A 6,027-nucleotide genomic window follows, 5' to 3' on the forward strand; every position below is an offset into this window, starting at 1 on the left:
GGTCATCGAGCTGCAGCTCCATTTCCCTGGCACGGTCGCTTAGGAGTTGCAGCTCGGCGCACCTGGCTTCCTTCTCCAAATCTTCTCCAAATGAAGGAAGTCTAATCCAGGATTAGTGTTGACCAGGAATGCCAGATTTCGGGACTCTGGGAGACTCCCAGCCTCCTCAAGGATTGCAGCTACAGCTGGTGCATTGAGATGAGGCTCCTTAAGGACCATATTAGAGATCAGGAGCTGCAAATTGATGACCTTCATCTAATTAGGGTAAGTGAGGAGGTGATTGATAATACCTATATGAGATAGTGGGCAGCACCGCTGTGACAGGTCCCTCCCCCAACCCCCAGAAATCGATATATCGTTTTAGATACCTTTGGAGAGGTTAAACTGAATAAAGAAGACCACGGCGAACGGTCCTCTGTCACTCTGCCTATTGCCGTGATCAAGACAGCAAGGAGAAGTAGAAGCAAAAGAATTACGAAAGAAAGTTGGCAATTCACATAAAAAGGATGCTAAGAGTTTCTTCTTTTAACATATGAAGAGTAAATGAGCGAGACGGGTAGATATAGGACTGATTGAAAATCCTGCTGGAGAAATTGTAACAAACAGAAGGTAGAGGAAATAAATGGGTATTTTGCATCAGTCTTCACAGTGGAAGACATTAGCAACATACCTGATAGCCAGCGGTAGCAGAGACTGGAATTACGTACAGACAAGATTACTGGAGAGAAAGTGCTTGGGAAGCTAAATGGACTAAGGATAGATAAGTCTCTTGGACTGGATAAGGTTCACCCACGGGTTCTAACGGAGGTGGCTTTGGAGATTGTGCAGGCATTGGAAATGATCTTCTGGGGATTAATAGACTCTGGTATGGTTCCTGGGGACTGGAAGGTCGCAAACGTACTGCCGCTATTTATGAAAGCAGGGAGGCAGCAAAAAGTAAACTACAGACCTATTAGTCTGACATCGGTAGTTGGAAAGCTATTGGAGTCGATGCTCAAGGATGAGGTTATGAAATCCCTCCAGGTACATGACAAGATAGGCCCAAGCCAGAATGGTTTCATGAAGGAAAGATCCTGCTTCACTAACCCATTACAATCTGAAATAAAATTGACAAGGGAGAGGCTGTGAATGTTGAGTATTTGGATTTTCAAAAGGCCTATGAATAAGGTGACGCATAAGAGGTTGCTTAATAAGATGAGGGCCCATGGAATTACAGGAAAGATATCGGAATGGGTGGAGCATTGGCTGATAGGCAGAAAGCAAATTGTGGGAATAAAGGGATCCTATTCTGCTTGGTTGCCTTTCACTAGTGGCGCTCCGCAGGGGTCGGTGATGGGTGCGCTACTTTTTACACTGTCTTTCTAAGTTTTAGATTACGGATTAAATGGTTTTGTGGCTAGGTTTGCGGATGACACCAAGATAGGTGGAGCAGCAGGGAGTGTTGAAGATACGGAAAGGTTGCAGAGAGACTTGGTCAGTTTAGGAGAGAGGGCAAAGAAATGGCAGATGAGATGCAATATTGAAAAATGTACGGTTGTACATTTTGGATGAAGAAAAGATCGGACTGATTTTTATTTAGATGGGGAGAAAATTCAAAAATCCGAAGTGCAAAGGGACTTGAGGGTCCTCGTGCAGGATACCCTAAAGGTTAACCAGCAGGTTGGATCGGCAGTAAGGAAAGCGAATGCTATGTTGGCATTCATTTCAAGAGCAACAATGTATAGGATTAAGGAGGTGTTCATGAGGCTCTATAGGGCACTGGAGAGTACTCATCTGGAACACAGTGTGCAGTTTCGGGCCCCTAAGAAGGGATGTACTGATGTTGGAGATAGTTCAGAGAAGATTTACGAGGACGATTCCTGGAATGCAGGAGCTAACATATGAAGAACGTTTATCGGCCCTTGAACTGCAATCCTTAGAGTATAGAGGAATGAGAGGGTATCTAATTGAAAGGGTTGGACGGAGTAGATGTGGAAAACCTGTTTCTCTTGGTGGGGTGTGCCCAGGACAACAGGCCACAGTCTTAGAATTAGACGGTACCCATTTAGTACAGAGATGAAGAGAATTTTTTTACAGCGAGAGGATAGTGGATTTATTAATCACAAGGCAAAGAGGGAGAGGAGGCGGTAGTCTGTTGTTGATCTCGGAAATGTGCGACGAGACGTACGGCAAGAACGACACCCACTGTCTGGCGGGCAGTGCGTCAAGGGACAGTGTGGCGGAGAGACACCTAGTGTCTGAACCCGGGAGTGCGATATAGCGGCGCCACAGGGGGAGCTTCACTCTGCGTTCTGTAGCACGAGCGGGGAAGCACTGATACCGAATATGAGTGACGTAACAATGTGGATGGGGATTCACTCTGGGTCTGACTCCGGAAGTGTGTGATGGGACCTTGTGGAGGAGCTTCACTCTGTGTCTGACACCGCGAGTATGTGATGCAAGGGTGTGGAAGGGGATTCACTCTGGTTCTGACACCCGGGAGTGTGTGATGGGACGGTGTGGAGGAAGATTCACTCTGCGTCTGACCCCGGGAGTGTTTGATGGGACGGTGTGGAGGGAGCTTCACTCTGTGTCTGACACCGGGAGTGTGTGATGGGAGGGTGTGGAGGGAGATTCACTCTGTGTCTGACCACGGGAGTATGTGATGGGACGGTGTGGATGGAGATTCACTCTGTGTCTGACCCCGGGAGTGTGGGATGGGAGGGTGTGGATGGAGATTCACTCTGTGTCTGACCCCGGGAGTGTGGGATGGGACGGTGTGGAGGGAGATTCACTCTGTGTCTGACCCCGGGAGTGTGGGATGTGACGGAGTGGAGGGAGCTTCACTCTGTATCTGACACCGGGAGTGTGTGATGGGAGGGTGTGGAGGGAGATTCACTGTATCTTGTTCCTGATTTCCAGAGCAAGCGTGTTCCAAGGACTGGATCAGAAATGAAGACCTGTGTTATTTCATATCCACGTTTACAATACCTTACGGTGAAGCGAAAGAACTTTGTTCTCACTTGCATTCAAAGCTTCTTGAAATAAATTCAACTGAGGAAGAGGTATGTGTCAGATCGACAGAATATATATCCACAACAGAATTCAAGTTCCCTCCGCACCGTCCCATCACACACTCCCGGAGTCAGAAACAGAGTGAATCTCCCTCCACATTGTCCCATCACACACTCCCGGGTTCAGACACAGAGTGAATCTCCCTCCGTACCGTCCCTTCACAAACTCCCGGGTCAGACAGAGAGTGAAGCTCCATCAACACCATCCCATCACAAACTCGGGGAGTGAGACCCAGAATGAAGCTCCCTCCACACCGTCCCATCTCACACTCCCTATGTCAGATCCAGAGTAAAGCTCACTGCACACTATCCCATCACACACACCAGCTGTCAGACCCAGAATGAAGCTCCCACCACACCTTCCCATTACACAATCCCGGGATCTGACTCAGAGTGAATTACCCGCCGAACCATTCCATCACACACTGCCGAGGTCAGACACAGAGAGCAACCCCCTCCACACTGTCTCATCACGCACTCTGGGGGTCAGACACAGAGTGAATCTGCCTCCGCACCGTCCCATCACACACTCCCGGGGTCAGACAGAGATAGAAGTGCCCTCTACACTGCCTGTTCACACAATCCCGAGTTCTGACACAGATTGAAACTCCCTCCACGACGTCCCAGCGCTCTCTCCCGGTGTCAGACAGTGAATGTCGCTCCTTAGATTGTGCTCGATTTCAATCATTAACGATAGCAATTTAATTTCACAGAAATTTGTTACCAAAGCTGTCGAAGACCAAGACAGTGCATTCTGGGTTGGAAAATGCAAAGTCGGGTGAGATTTGTTGGCATATAAGTCTTTCAAGAGAGAACGGGTCATGGGTTCTATTCGGGGACTGATACTGGATGCGAGAAGGGAGCGGACGGTGGGATTATTTTAGGTAAAGGTACAGGGCTGTTGGGTGAGCGTGAGAGGGTGGGGGTACAAGTATCTTGGGACAGACGCAGCCCTAAGGTAGAAACTGGATCGGTGGGAGCATTTTAGTGAATCAAACCTCCTGTGGGGAAAATAGAAGAGTGGGATTAGTTTGGAGACTGACAGGGTTCCATGGAGAAACAGTCGGTGTGTGGGAGTAACCTGGGGACTAACGCGGGGCCGTGGGGAGAGGTTGGGGCTTTGGGATTAATTTGGGGAGATACATGGGCCTGTGGGAAGAAAGAGGGATCGTGCGGCTATTTCGGAGTCTGTCACAACTCCGTGAAGAGAGAGTTGGACAGGGGATTAATCTGGGGCTGACAGGGCTGCAGAGTGTGCGTCAGTGAAAGTGTTTTGCAAACAGGTACAGCTAGGTGGGGAGAGAGAGGGGCAGTGTGAGTATTTTGAGAACCGACACCGGTCGGTGAGGAGACATTTAGTCTGTGGGAGTATTTTGGGGACTGACACCGGTCGGTGAGGAGAGATTGAGTCAGTGGGAGTATTTTGAGAACCGACACCGGTCGGTCAAGAGAGACTGAGTCAGGGGGTGTATTTTGAGGACTGACACCGGTCGGTGTGGAGAGATTGAGACAATGGGAGTATTTTGGGGATTGACACCGGACTGTCTGCTGGAGTTGTGCTGTCCCTTTTGAAATTGTTTATCCTTCGTTGACAGGGAAGCGGCCTCTAACGTCGTGTACAAGGTGAACGCTGGAAAGTTCGAATGCAGTGAATGTAAATCCGGTTTGCTTGGCAGTTGCAAAAATGATCAGCACCGTTTCATTTGTGAGAAGCCCGCTCCTTTTTGCCCGGATATTCCTGAAAAGATCCGGGATCTCTGTCAAAAACCCGTGGAGCCGACTTAAATCAAGTGGCATTATTCTCTTACCTCTATTCCAGCTCTCTCCCAGACTCTGACAAACCCATCCGCTCTGACCCTCGCCCCTACAATATTCTGCTCTCTCTGCCTATGGCACTCTTACTCTGCATCTCGCTCTCTCTTTACCCTCGTTCCTTCAAATTCTTTCTCTCTCAGAACTCCTCCACTGCCGTCTCCCCCTATTTCATCCCCATTTTCCTATCCCTTAATTTCAGTCCTCCCGCTACCTGTATTAAAGGACTGTACCGCATGTTTACCACCTTATCATTATCTGTGACTTATCCACCATGAGCGTTGTATCTTTGCAGGATCAGTGCGTCGCAAGAATGCAAAATTTATGTAAGTTTTAAGACGTTAATAAATACTGCAAAAATGTGGTCGTGGTGCTCTTGTGTCTTTTCCCGATGGTAGCAATGAGCAGGGAGCTTCTCCCCGGGGTGAGGGGCCTCAGTGATGGATGCCGCCTTTTCGAGGGTTCGCATCCTCGATGTTGGGGCGGGTTGTACCCGTGATGGAGTTGGTTGAGTCAACACCACTCTGCCGCCTTTGGCTACCTTGTGTATTGCAGCTTCCGTACCAGGCGGCGATGCAATAATTCCCAGCGATCATTTGTTGGTCTTCAATGAAAGACCAAACCTTCTCAAACGGCTAACGTTGTAATTCCTTCTGTAACGAGAGACCTATGGTGGTGATGGGAAATGTAGAGTATGGTCTGGAATACACTGAAACTCAGACTCGAAATAAACAAGACGACAGCAAATGCATCTGAAGTTTATATCGCAAAGAATAGTTCTCGAAGTGGATCTCCTACGGTTGAGCACTGAGTGCTCAGCGCGGGGACGTCAACGACAGACTTTCCATGAAGCAATGTTCACAGGCAATAATTGTCAGTCTGAGTCTTAAAAGGGAAGTGACATCTCATCACACTCCGGGGAATGGACGTGGCGACACTTGGTTGACTGGCGCTGTTCAGTCGGGAACATGACACCTTCTCCGTGTTTGCATGAATGTGTTGGTCCCAGGACAGATCCACTGAAATGCTGACACCCGGCAACACAGGAACCTAAAATCAGACCATGAGATATCGGAGCAGAATTAGGCCATCGAGTCTGCTGCGCCATTTCATCATGTCTGATCCAGGTCCCCCACACCCCCAATCTCCTGCCTTTTCACCT

General features: G+C 48.8%; 1 long non-coding RNA gene across 1 annotated transcript; it reads left to right on the plus strand.

The window, feature by feature from the left end:
• The first annotated feature begins 2,948 nt into the window (after positions 1-2,948).
• LOC140720078 (uncharacterized) lies at positions 2,949-4,922 on the plus strand. The gene is made up of 3 exons (XR_012097094.1): positions 2,949-3,044; positions 3,767-3,831; positions 4,649-4,922. It is a non-coding gene; the product is annotated as an uncharacterized lncRNA (long non-coding RNA).
• The last annotated feature ends 1,105 nt before the right edge of the window (positions 4,923-6,027 follow it).

The sequence above is a fragment of the Hemitrygon akajei genome, unplaced genomic scaffold, assembly GCF_048418815.1.
Source record: "Hemitrygon akajei unplaced genomic scaffold, sHemAka1.3 Scf000036, whole genome shotgun sequence".
Taxonomy (NCBI): Eukaryota; Metazoa; Chordata; class Chondrichthyes; order Myliobatiformes; family Dasyatidae; genus Hemitrygon; species Hemitrygon akajei.